This window comes from Lagenorhynchus albirostris, chromosome 9 (assembly GCF_949774975.1).
Source record: "Lagenorhynchus albirostris chromosome 9, mLagAlb1.1, whole genome shotgun sequence".
Taxonomy (NCBI): Eukaryota; Metazoa; Chordata; class Mammalia; order Artiodactyla; family Delphinidae; genus Lagenorhynchus; species Lagenorhynchus albirostris.
The window spans coordinates 106,209,011-106,222,794 of NC_083103.1; the positions used below are offsets into that span (position 1 = coordinate 106,209,011).

The window sequence follows — 13,784 nt, forward strand, 5'->3', positions numbered from 1 at the left end:
AATAATAATGTTAATAGTATGTGGTGATAAGGATGAGAACATAGAGCAGGATACATTGACAGAAGGACAAGAGGTTTGGTCAGGAAAGGCCTTCGACAAGGGGACATTTGAGCAGAGACCTGAAAAAGATCCTTAATTTCACTGCTTATAACTGGCTAACATGGAATATATTTATGTACGTATGTATATATATGTGTGTGTGTGTGTGTGCATGCCTGCATGTATGTATGAAGGTAAGTGCATTGCTGAGTCACGCAGGTTTAAGGAGGCTAAAGAAGAGATACACATGCTATAAAATAGATGCACAACAAGGACCTGCTGTATAGCACAGGGAGCTGTATTCAATATCTTGTAATAAACTATAATGGAAAAGAATCCAAAAAAGAATATATATATATATATTATATTATATAGATATATAAAACTGAGTCACTTTGTTGTACACCCGAAGCTAACACAATATTTTAAATCAACTAGATTTCAATAAAAATAAAGATGCTAAAGTCGCCACCAGCGTGGTTTGCTGGGTGTTTCAGGCTGAGTTCCCCTAAAGCAGACCCTGAGAAGGTGACTGGCAAACAAGAAGTTTATTGGAGGTGCCCTTGGGATCAAGCCTGTGGAAGGGGAGGGAGGGAGGCGGGGTCAGGCCGAGGGAGAGGTTGAGTTGCCATGATGACCGGGGAAGCATCTCTACTAGCCCTGTGGGGCGTTCTGAAGATAGGATGAATTGTCCTCTCTTGAGGTTATGGGGGTGGCCTTTTATGCCAGCACAGCGGTCGAGGTCAGGGAATTCGGGCTGTCCCCAGAAGAGCTGTGACCTGGGCCAGGCACCTCTCTTCGTATGAGACAGTCCCCCTGAGGGGCTGCAGCCGAGGGCTGTCCGTCCACCCCCTGGGGCAGGCATCCTTCGTTCCTGAAGAAGGCTGTGCATCACAGGTCTACGACACCTGGACATTAAAAAAAAAAATCAGTTGAAGACTATGCATGGGCCCCAGAAACCAAACTCCCTCTCTCAGGGTGACAGTTAGCCCTATGGAGGTTTTCAGAAAAGGGATGAGGTTCTCATTGTGTTTGGCCTGAAACGCTGGGAGCTGTCCCTAGCCACCGCTCCTGACACTACCACCACGAGCAAAGGAATCAGAGAGATGCTGGAATTTCTGCCAGTCTCTCGACTGGAAACGACCTTACATGTGGACTGGCCCACAGTCTGGGAGGAGGCTTCACTGTGCATGAAGTTGTTAGTGATGGAACTTGGCCCTGGGGCACATCCCAGGATGGGGCACCCAGATGGACAGACTTTCTGGTCCATGGTGCACGCTGTTCATCACTGCTTAAGGCCAGGACCTCAGTGCCGCTGGACTCCAGGGCCGTCGGTGCCTTTAGCATACGCAAACATTCATCATCCCAGGTACATGGACTTTCCTTCTGTCAGGTGGCACCGCTCCCTCCATCCTGCAAGTCCCCTCTGTCTCCTGCTTGATGTCTTTTCTCATCCCTCCTCTGGCCTTGCAGCTCTTCGTCCTTTTCTGGGTGCCTCGCCTTTCCTTTTCCTCTCCTCTCCTCTCCTCTCCTTTCCTCTCTTCCCCCTCCCCTCTCCTTTTTTTTCTTCTTTCCCTTCTCCTCTGTACAGCTCCTCTTTTTGTCTTGTCCTTTCATGCTTTCTGTTTTTGTTCTCCGCCTTCCTATCTCTCACAGCCTCCTACACAGCCTCCTTCTGTTTCATCCCACACTGTCATTTCTTCCTTCTCTGTCTTCTCCTCACAAGCACTTTTGTATTCCCTCTGCACTGGCGCCCTCTCCGTTCCTCTTGCTGAGGTTCTCACCACTGTGCCCTAGCATCCTTCCCTCCCTCCTGGCCATCCAGCCGCCTCATTTCCCCAGGGGACTCGACCTGATGCTTCCGTTTTACGGGGGTTTTAGCTGCTATGGAAACAGAAGATGGATCAAGGGGAGAGGAGAAGGATAATCAGAATCTACCTGTGGATCAGAGTAATTTAGATGAGCAGCTTTTCCCAGATCTGTGGTCTGGATCAGCTAACGCAGATTCAAACTGATGCGACATGCCACACGGTAACTGATCACCCCGGGGCTCACGGGGTGCCGCTTCCTTGGTGACTGATTATTTGGAGATCAGAGCTGTCATCGGGCTGCTGCCCAGCCCGAACTGGAGCAGGAGACCCTTAGCAGCCAGGCCTTCATCTTGCCCCACTATATATCTCCAAAAGGCTGCTTATTTTAAATAACTTAGGGACAAGATGTGGGTTCCTTGGAGAAAAAGGTATGCTACACCTGAGCGAAGCCTCCAAAGGCAGAGGGCTGCTCTCACCCTTGCTCCCACTCTGTGTGGGCAGATCCCATTTCAATCAAGGTCATTCTTATGCTTACACCCATTAAACCCCTGATGGGGGGCTGACCCTGGCCAAGCACTTTGGGCAACCCTGATGGCTTCACTGCATGTTCTCTCCAGACGGGTCTGTTTGTTCTGTGCATTTCTGAAAACTCCTAGTTTCCTCTATCACAACTTATATGGGGCTGCAGTAAGCTGATATAAATCTCTTCCTTTTTAAAAAAAATTTATCGAGGTAACATTGGTTTATAACACATCGGGTTGGCCAAAAATTTGTTCAGGTTTTCCATAAGGTGTTACAGGAAAACCCGAACGAACTTTCTGGCCAACCCAATACAAGTTCCGTGTATTATATTTTGACTTCTGTATGCACTACAGCGAGCTTACCACCAAAAGGCTAGTTTTCCATCCATCACCATACAGTTGACCCCCTGCACCCATTTCACTACCTCCCCTGACCCCACTTCCCCTCTGGTAACCATTACTCTGTTCTCTATATCTATGTGTTTGTTTTTCTTTGGTTTGTTTTGCACATTTATTTTGTTTTGTTTTGTTTTCATATATTCCCCATATAAATGAGCTCATATGGTATTTGTCTTTCTCTGTCTGACTTATTTCACTTAGCATAAGGTCCCAGCCTTGACTCCTTTTATGTGGAAAAGTAATAAAGCAATGTTAACCACCATTGTATCAGTAGTGGCTCACCCATCCAGTTATACAGAAACTGGGAGTGAGCTTATGGCGGGAGGGGTGTTGGGGGTCTTTCTCAGAAGGTGCCTCCCTGGCACTTGACATCAGGTGGAGAAAATGTCAGTTGTACTTATCCAAGATAGAGAGGGAGGTAAGACCTCCCAAGCTACCTCTTGGCATTGCTGTTGATCATGAGAAGTAGTATGTCACCTGTTATTACTGGTTATATGTCTTTTTAGCTCCCTTCATGAACTTATAGCTCCCAGGAGTTCAAGGAGAAGCTGTACTAGCTTTGTAGAGACACCTGCCCTCATGGTGCATACCTGTTTTGAAGGGTACAGGTGTCGCTTGTACCTGCACAGGCCTTGGTCTTTTCAAGAGGAAGAGCCCACGTCACTTCCTCACACGGGAATGCCGCCTGGAACTGCACGAATGTTCTAAGGGCCCCTCACCGAATCCCACCTGTTAGCCTGCTGCTCCGGGCGCTGAAGGACCGTCAGTGGTCCCCAGGGTCCCTTAGACGCAACTCTCACTCATGACTCTGCATCTTGTCTTGTCTTTTCCTTGTCTAGGCATGCAAGAATTTATTTTGTCATAGCCCTTATGCTCGAGTCTTTCTATCCAAAAGAATACCTTTAATGCTCTCTATTCCTCTGAGTCTTCTAACAGATAAACTCTCTCTTTCAATGTATTCTAAAGGCTCTTCAAGACTTCACACTTCATAAAAAAATTATTCTCAGAGGCCAATTTTCATGTCTCCAGTTTCTGTTGGACTGTCAGAGCTTTAGAGAGAAGGCTGAGGTTCCTGTATTTCCACATCCCTGGGAGCCGACCACAAAACCCAGATGAAGGCCTGAGTCCAGGCACCGCTGCATGGGCTCCACTGTACATATGGGGTCATGGCTCACCGAGTGTCCTAATGGGGCTGCCCTCTCGGCCGCACCTGCCTCACCCTTTATCCCATCAAACAAAACACTGAAAATATCAATAACAATCTCACCAAGGCTGCTGAGAGAACACCTCCTACCTGGGTATTGGCAGGGGGCTCAGGAGGTTCCAGTGATCTGTCCGAAGAGATGTCCTGCTTCCTGATTCATCAGTTCTTTGAGACCAGAGCCTACGTCTCTCTTTTCTTGGATTCTTGACCTCCTAGCACGATGCCCAGCACCTAGAAAGCTTCTAAGAAATACGTGTTGATTCCGTGAACAGCCCTTGTGTTTGCTGGTGCCCCAAAGGGGATGGCCGTTCTCCTAATTCGAAGATTCCATCCCCATCCTTGAGGAATTCTTGTCCACTTTGATGTTGTGGTGCAGAGCTGGTGTGTCTCCTGCTGAGGTCTCTGCTGGTAAGTCTCTGGTCTTGAAGCCTTTCCCGAAGTCCGTCCGGTGGGGAAGCTGCTGTGCCAGGGCTGGACGTCTCCTTGAAGAGGTGACTCCTTTTCAGGTTCTCTTTTGCAAGGGTCAGAGTGGCTCACGAGCATCGTTGAAGTTGGGTCTTGCGTGAGCTGCCTTCTGCCCTCATCACCGCCTCACCGCGATCGCTCTCATGATGTCGGTGCTTCTCTGATGTGTAGTTCACCCGGCTCTTCCAGGGCACCTGATCCTCTTGCTGACTTACTCATCCCAACCCTACCTGTGCCTAAACCGCAGTGGCTCCCGACAGTTTCATAAATCAATCCTGGATGTTCCCAGAGAGAGTGAATTCAATAATACATGAAAACTTGCTGCTCCTCATGGGTCAAACAAAGTTTAATACAAAGAAAGAAATCAGTACCCAAAAAAGAGACATATCGTTTAAAAATTTCTCCCCTCCATCCCCAGTGTGTGAATCGAGGTTCGGGTAGAGATGGATTGTTTCTTCCCAGGGCCACACAAAGACCCGGGGTGAGAGGGCACAGTTAGAAGAAAGCTGTATGTCCATTGGGCTGCACACCACGCCCTAGCTGTGGAAGCCTTCTCTTCCCACGGCACGGGGTGGGCGCTTCTGCATGCCTTCCACACCTCTATCCGCAGGACTGGGCAACCTGCCTCAGCTGCCAGTCTCCCCCGCTCCCACCTCAGTTCTCCTGCTGGAGTTGAAGGGCCCAGGGCCCAGGGAGCAGTCGGCTGCCCTGCCTCTTGCCTCCCAGAGTCTTCAAAGGCACCAGCTGGTGAGGACAGAGTGACCCTCGGATGGGAGCCCTTCTCCTCTCGCCAGTGTTCTGAGCTCTCCCCGCCCACCTATTTCCCATTTGTCAGCACTGACAGGCCCTCCTCCCCAGCTAAGCAGGACACAGAAGCAGTAATTGGCACTGGAGGTATCACAGCTTGAGTTCAACCAGAGCTGGCAGGTGCCGCGACTCCGGTGACAGCTCTGCGGAAGAGTGTCAGGCGTGGAACTCTGGCGTGCCACTGGCTGACGTGGCACCCTGGCACTAATGAGCAGCCTGTCAGCACCGGCGTCAGGGGCCCCGTGTGGCACAGCAATCATTAGGATGGCAGACGAGAAAATCGTCTCCAGCAAAGAGGCACTGGGGATGGGAGGGAAGGAAGACAAAATGGAACTAAAGGCTTCACCTCGCCCACCACCGATGTTCACCACCCAGCAGCAGGGAACCAAAAAAAAACAAACAAACAGGAAAGACAAAGATCCTTATGAAAGATCTCTATCTGTGCCGACTCTGGACTCTCTTGGAGTCTCATTTTAGTGGATGCCCTGTAATTAATGATACAGGCGATACATCTTTTCTGCCATAAGCCAGGGGGGAACTCAATGACTGAATTCTCTCTCCAGTCATGGCCAAGGTGTTGTGAAGCCAGGAATTAGCCTCAGTTCCCAAGAAACAAGGGCCTGAAGGGAAAGGAGGCCTTGAGATCTGTGGTTCTTTGCTCCCTGTCAGGGAGTCTCCCTGGAGGGGGCACCTGCTAAGCTGCCAACTGCCCACCTGTCTTCTGCTAGAATATTAGAGTCCAAGAGATACAGTTAAGAGAAGGACCCTTCCCAGTGGAGGCTCCTCCCACAGGTGGGCATGGGTGGTGACCAGCATGTCTGCCCTCTCCACCTGCTTCCTGAGGACAGGTGAGAATGGTCCAGCTGGTCCCTTCTGCTGAGCTGTTTGGAATGTCTGGCCCTTCTCTGAGGCTCTGACCACCTGCAGTGAGTGACTCCCTTTCATAGGTGAAGGTGACCTGCCCAAAACAGGTGGGTTTGAAATCAGGTCCAGCTGGATTTGGATTCCCTTGCACTGTCGCTGCCTGGGTCACGCTGGGCAGCAGTAAGCCTCTCTGAAGATACGCTTCTTTCTTGATTTTGCTCTTCTTGTCACGGCACCTTGAGCTTCCGTGATCCGGCCCTTGACCCCAAGACCCCCCGCACTGCAGTCACACTGGCAGCTTGAGGCTCGCCACCGGTTTGGCGTCTCCTCCTTGGACTCACTTCCACTCTCCTTAGACCATCTTCCCGCGGCTTTTGGAGAGAGTCCACTTTTGTTTTAAGACCAGGCTCAGATGCTACCCGTTTGAGAGCCTCTGATGACTTTTCTTCAGTCAGAGTGCCCCGGTGTCCACGGGATCAGGGGAGCAGCAACAGGCCCCTCGTGGTCGTATTTATCACCAGTGCTGAGCGCAGCACGAGACCGTGACAGGCCCTTTTGGGGATCATTGAAAGAAGTGTCCAATAGTGTAGGTACAGTATGTTTCTTCCCTTTTTAAACTTGAGTCTTTCTGGCACGTAATTTCAAACAAAATCAGTTTTAGTGAGGAAAGGGGTAAGATCCAGGAGCGTCATCTCTGCATCATCATCTATTTCCCAAACCAGTCAAAGGAATTTGTAAGAAAAGCCTCTCCTCCAACCGTTGCCTCCCTGGCTGACCCCAGGCCTGAGCTTCAGACGCTTCATCTGCAGAAGACAGATCACCGGGCCGTGTCAGGGTAGATTGGCGGGATGAGCCACGCTTCCCGATGCAGAGTGCCCGGCCAGCAACACACGGTAGGCACCCGACCCGGGTACTTTCCAGCGCCCAGCCAGCCCATTCCCCTTCTTTCCCACCCAGGAGACAAGAACAAAAGGGAGGAAATGAAATTTTTTTCCTCTGAAAAGTTTGAATCCTTACAAAAGCCCAAGCTCAGTCAGTTGCCGGGAAGAACAGATCTTCGAAGGTGCTTAATCAGCACCCCCTGACCCCCATGATTTTCTAATTAACGTAGGTGCTTGATTAAAATTCCCCAAGTACCCCCAGTGGCTGTCCCAGGAGGGACAAGGAATTGCTATTGTGGAAGCTATTACAGTGGTCTGGTCACTGATGGTGGGAGAAAAAAAAATAATTGCATCATAATGGAAAGTGGCAGATCTCCTCTCCCTAGGAACAGGGGAGCGTACGGTATTAGGTCCAACCTGTACAGAGAAAGCAGTTTCTTATGATGGAGATAAACCAGTGGTCCAACCTCAATACGAGGCAAAGTGATCCAGAAACTCATTAAGTAAACGGTTTAAACACAGACCAAGGTGGCAAAGAAAAAGGTAGAGTGAGACGTTTATAGATCACTCTTTTAACTCCACAATTTTCTTTAACTGTAACATTATGGTTAGATAGATACATTTAGGGTAAAATTTGCCAGTGTCAATAAGGTTTTTTGTAAGTTTAATATTTATGATCTGGTTTAAAGCAGTATTATAGCTGTGCGACTTCCTACTTCAAAGAAGAGGAAAATCATAAAAAGACCAGTGGGGAAATTAATGAGTTCAGTGTGCCTCAATTGAGAACATATGAAATCAAGCCTCAGTCTAGAAGCCAAGGGCAGGAGTGCACACCACAGACACTGTTTGTGGTTTTGCCCAATTATTTTAAAACCCTTGAAAGATGCTGTAGTCTGCTGAACGCAGGCACCGCTAACAGCGTCCTCCCCCATGCTCTCTGGAGTCCTGGGCTATTTATGCGGGTGCTTGGTGACCGTTACCATGCAGAACTGTTTTGATGGAACAAGAAAGGAAACAGAAAAGCAAGGAGATTGTATTATCTTCCCCACCGAAGCTAACCAGCCCTGGCTCAGTTATTGCAAAGGCTGGTTAAAACGGCAGCCCCTCCAGGCCAGGAGACCCCCTCTCTCAGGAGCATCCGTGACAGACAGCTCTCTGGGGGGTACAGAAGGGCCTCAGCGGGGCCTCACCCTCCCACCATAGGCACGGTAACCTCCTCACTGAGGAACCCCTGTAGACCAGCTGAAGGCTTTGGGGTCCCACGGCCAGGTCCCACCAGGAGCTGCCGGAAGAGCTTGGAGACTGTTTCCAACCAGATTGTCCTGGCCACGAGGACTTCTCTGTGTAGCTCTGACTTTGCACCTCCTTTTCCATCCTGAATCTTACCTTGACCTGTGATGACTGCATTTTCCCTAGAGTCTAACTTGCAGAGTGGCTCTTATCCAGTGATTACAGTAAGGATTTGTGGATGTTTAGAATGTGCTGGCCGTTCTTCTAAACATGCAGCCTACTGGTATGAATTCTTCTCAGCAGCGGTGTGAGTCCGGTCCTGTGATGGGCCACTTTACCAACGAGGGCGCTGAGGCTTGGAGCGTCAGGCAAGGGGGCCGGGGTCACAAGGCTGCAAGTGGCAAAGCTGAAATCCCACCCCCAGTGACACTGTCTCCAGAGGCATGTGCTGTATGGTACCGTTCTCTAAGGGTGGTCCCGGGACCAGCAGCATGGGCCTCACCTTGTTTGTACCCCAGATCCAGGATAGGACCCAGAAACCTGCATTTTAGCAAATCCCTGGAGAACTGTGTTGCACACTTAAGTTTGAGAACCTCTGCTGTGGGATATTTGCTCTGTGCTGAGCACTCTGCTTTACACATCTTGTATCACCTAATTCTCATAAACGCCCTGACAAGTAGGCGTTATTTCCATGTTAGCAATGAAGAAATGGAGAGCTGAGAGGATAATTGGTCCACACATTTTAAATGGCCAAGGTGAAATTCAAATCCAAGCTTTTCTGACTCCAAGTTTCATATTCTTTTTTTTTTAAACATCTTTATTGGAGTATACTTGCTTTACAATGTTGTGTTAATTTCTGCTATATAGCAAAGTGAATCAGTTATATATATACATATGTCCCCCATCCCCTCCCTCTTGAGTCTCCCTCCCACCCTCCCTATTCCAACTCTCTAGGTCATCGCAAAGCACCGAGCTGATCTCCCTGTGCTATGCAGCTGCTTCCCACTAGCTATCTGTTTTACATTTGGTAGTGTATATAGGTCCATGCCACTCTCTCGCTTCGTCCCAGCTTACCCTTCCCCCTCCCCGTGTTCTCAAGTCCATTCTCTACGTCTGCATCTTTATTCCTGTCCTGCCCCTAAGTTCTTCAGAACCATTTTTAAAAAAAAATTTAGATTCCATATATATGTGTTAGCATACAGTATTTGTTTTTCTCTTTCTGACTTACTTCACTCTGTATGACAGACTCTAGGTCCATCCACCTCACTACCAATAACTCAATTTCATTTTTTATGGCTGAGTAATATTCCATTGTATACATGTGCCACACAAGATTCATATTCTTATCCCTGCTTCACTTCTCACCCATGGCTTCTTCTCCATCTCTGGGACACAGCTGCTCTCTGTTTCAGGCTTCCTGCCAGCCCAGGGCCTGTGGTCCTTGGACGTCCAGGTTTTCTTAGTGTTCTTACAAGTTTACCCACACTCTTGTCCAGACACTAGACTCCAGGCTGGGCTCTGTGCTGGGCCTGGGTGTTCCATTCTCCCCACAATCTCAGACTCCTTTCAGTGGGTCTTTGCGTGATACCTCTGAGCAAAGGACGTATAGCCCCAGCACAGATGCCAACCACTCTGTTCTCAGGTGAGGCATCTTCCTCCTGCAGAGCTGCCTGTGTGAACTTCACACACTCTCCCCCTTCCCCGCGCCCCCTGGACCACAGAGCATGCGTGGCAATGAGGTAGCTGCTCTCTGACTTGATTTATGTCTTCCTCATGTTAAATACTACCATTCACTCACACAATGGTGTGTCTTGTGCTTCGGTTGTTATTATTAGGTTGTTTTACACATTAACGGCTTTAGATATGAAAAGAAATTGCTGGATTCCAGGCTATGTTTTTCATTATCTGACTCCATGGAGTTTCGCTCTGTGTCCTTGTGGTATTTGGCATATTTCATCTTCCTAGGGGTGTAAAATGCTTGTCCTGCTGGAGCCAGGACAGTAGGAAAGCAACGAGCGGAATACCAATTCCCTTCTCGCAGATCCAGGGGCTGGCCCCCTCCTGACTGGGCTGCTCGTGCTTTCCAGATACTACTGCACAGTCAGCCAGCCTGTTCGTTGCCTGCGTATTTGGGGTGAGGATTAGGTAGCCCTTCCTTCCCTAGGAGGATCATCTTACCCCTTACTTCTCTCCAACAGAGGTGGATTCTTCTATGCTAACCCCCTCTCCCAGCGCCCCCAAAACAAATCCCTCTTCTCTGAGAGTTCAAAGGAATGACTTTGAGCTTAATCGTTCCTCCACAGTAGATTCAGGACTCCTCCTGTTTAACTGGTCTGCAACCAGGAGGCCTTGTGCTCCTTCTTTAATTCCCTGCATCCCTGCATTGCCCTTCATGGAATGACTCACGGAGGTCACAGTGGTTGGAGATATTTGACCAGTCATCTGCAATGATAGAGAAAGAAGAGTGGCTTTCTCTCTCTGTTGATTTATTTCCTCTGTCACACACCTCCCCGAAAAGGATTTAAGCAGAGAAGGTGACATGGATTCTGTGCCTGGGAAAACTCCTTGGCAAAAACAATTTTCGTTGCTCTTACATTGATTCAATTATTTACTCAATAATTGCTGTCGAGCACCTACTGCTATGCAGCTGTCTTAGGCCGTGGAGATACATGACAGGACAAAGCAGGAAAAACCCCTGGCCTCATGGAGCTTCTATTCTACCGGGAGAGACAGAAAATAAGTCCAAGGATAAGTGAACCTGAGACTGTGTTATATGGTAACTACTGTGAAAAAATTAACCGGATAAGAGGCAAAGAGATGATCAAGCATCCGTTTGGGGTTTGCAACCTTCCACAGAGTGGATAAGGATGGGTTTATTAAGAAGATACCCTATGAAAGTTGGGAGAGAAGGCGTTTGGATAATTCCAGCGGAGCATTCCTGGAAGGGCAAACTGTGAATCCGAGGCCCTCTGTCACGTTCCAGGATTGTCGCGGAGACCATGTGGCTACAGGAGATTTATTCAGTACCTGCCGTCCTCTCAGTGGACTCTAAGCTTCCTGAAGGCAAGGAGCGTGCGTGCAGCAGTGCAGAGCGTGGAGTCTATCCAGTCTTAGACCTTCAATAAGTATTTGTGTAACGAATGAGTGAGTAGAGTGAGCACGGGCTTCTGGAGTGAGTAGTTGAGCATGCTGGGAAGTTATAAGGTTCAAGTCAGAAATGGTGGTCCCTTCATCAGTGATTTCAGGTTCTAGAGAATGACGTGTCTCATCCTGTGAAAGTGGCAGCAGAGGGCTCAGATGACGGAACAGGTCCATGGAGAAGCAGGGTCCAGGTAAGCTGACAGATCACCAGAGGGAACACTGAAGACAGTCCAGGTAACGGCCCAGGTGAGTGACACGTTGGGCTGTGATTCAGGTGTGAAAGCCCTCAAAGAATCATGGGGAGTTCAGGACACCAGTCCTTGGCAGCAGGTAGAGGAGAGGTACATGCAACATCGCCGGAGGGCAAGACCTTGGAAGAAGCAAGGTTTTCAACAAAAATGTGAAAGAGGAAAGGTTTTCAAACAAGCTTGGGGAGTAAAGAAGGCCATCACCCCAACCTCCAATGCCAAAACCAACAACCCAGGAAGTGCTGACCTCAGGGAATAGCTGGGTTTTAATTAATAAAGGCAGGTCAGGGGATGCTCAGCCTGGAGCCTGAGGTCTGGGGGAGCATTTTGCTCAGATAGTGGGTGTTCCAGAGGCAGAGCCATGAGGCTTGGAAGGTCGGGAGACATGAGGAATGACAGATCTGCAGAGCACTGATGGTGAAGGAGGCGGTCACTTGCTGCGTGGCACCCCCAACAGTGAGGCTGGTTGGATTTAGCCCCTGTGGTCCCCAAGGGAAGGCAGGGAAGCACATCTCACAGGCTTCGTCTGTAGCCTCAATCCCATTTCTTCCTGAGCCCGAAGGTGGGGTGGTGACAGGAGGTAGCTGTTGGCAAGGCCAAGCCTTCTTGTGCTCCAGAGCTGGGAGACTGACCTTTAGGGAGCTACTGAAAGGTCAGAGTCAGAGGTCATGAGATGGCAGGAGTGGAGGATTAGTATGGAATTAAGAGATATGCAGGGGACCAAATTGCCACAAGTGCTGATGGCTTTAATGTGGGCGGGAGTGAGGGTAGGTACTAAGCTGAGAAGGGGCCCCGTATTTCTGATTTGGCCTCCCTCGTTGCGAGGTTTGGGGGACTAGGGATTAACTTTCTGGCTGTTCTCCCATGTGGCGATAGGTAGTATGTTAGGAACCAGCTGGTGTCTGATTTATTTCTGCCTGTTGATCCATGTGGGTTAGTTTCCTTTTCTCCAAAGATGATCTCATAACAACCCCAGACATATTTATTTATTTATTTCTAGAGAATCAGGATTTATTCGATTGAACAGAAATGATAGAGTACAACAGAGATATGATAAATAGGCAGAAATGCATCATCTTTTATTCAACAGATATTTTTTGAGTACCCAAAACACGACAGTGCATTGCAGTGAGCACAGCATTCAAGGCCTCTGTCCCACGGGACTGCCATGTGGGAGTAGGTGATATTCAGTAAACAAATATGTGAGCCGATGTCAGGGAGAGATAGTATATGGAGAAAAAGAAAACAGAGACAGGGCAAAGAATCATTCTGGTGCTCCTTTGGTGAGACTGTTGAGTGAAAACCTGAGCAGAGACCTCGGGAGCTGAGTGAAGTGAGGCAGTGAACTGGTTGGACTAAGAAGGGGGCGTTCCAAGCAGAGGGACCTGTACGTTCCAAGGCCATGAGCTGCAGAGACCTTTGGTGTCTCTGTGCAACAGCAAGAATGTTGATGCAGAGAAGTGACATAGGATGGTGTGAAGAGAGTCAGGAGTCAGGTCATGTAGTGCCTTGAAAACCAAGGTAAAAACTTTGGCATTTGTTCCAATAAAAACACTGGCCAGTTTCAAGCAGGAGAGTGAACTGAGCGAATAAATGTTGTTAATGGGTCACGTTTACGGTTTGAAGAGAAAGACAGGGTAGAGGGGCGGGGGCATAAGGGTAGCAGCTGGGATACCAGTTAGGATGCTGTTGCTTTAGTCCCTCAAGAAGTGATGGTGGGGTCCAAGACGGTAAGACCATGTTTAGTCTGGAATGTATTCTGCAAGCTGACAAGGTTTGCTGACTTCCTAGCTGGGCGTTGTGAGACAGAGTTAGGAGTCAAGGTGGATTCTAAGGTTTGTGACCTGTGCCAACTGGTGGCTGCTTCTCGCAGTTCCTGCCGTCAGGAGCTCCAAGAGGAGCAGGCTTGCAGAGGAAGAAAGGAGCTGGTGCCTTACGTACGCAGGTGCAGATGCTGAGTAGACAGTTGGCTGTGCAAGGATCCAGAAGCCAGAAAAATTAATCCAGGCGTCGTCAGCATGCAGATGGTGTCTGCATCCATGGGTCTGGCTATCGCCACCTACTGGGTGAAGATGGATAGAGGAGAGATCCGTGGACCGGGCCTCAGGGCTTTCCAATATTGAGGTGTTAGAAGACGAGGATCCAGCAAAGTTGATTGTGAAGAAGTGGCCGGA

The 13,784-nt window shown here is 49.1% G+C and overlaps 1 protein-coding gene across 4 annotated transcripts in view; it reads left to right on the top strand.

Annotated features, from left to right (window-relative positions):
* Positions 1 to 13,784, top strand: part of NTM (neurotrimin) — a 402,807-nt gene that overhangs the window by 280,723 nt on the left and 108,300 nt on the right. The window lies entirely within an intron of this gene.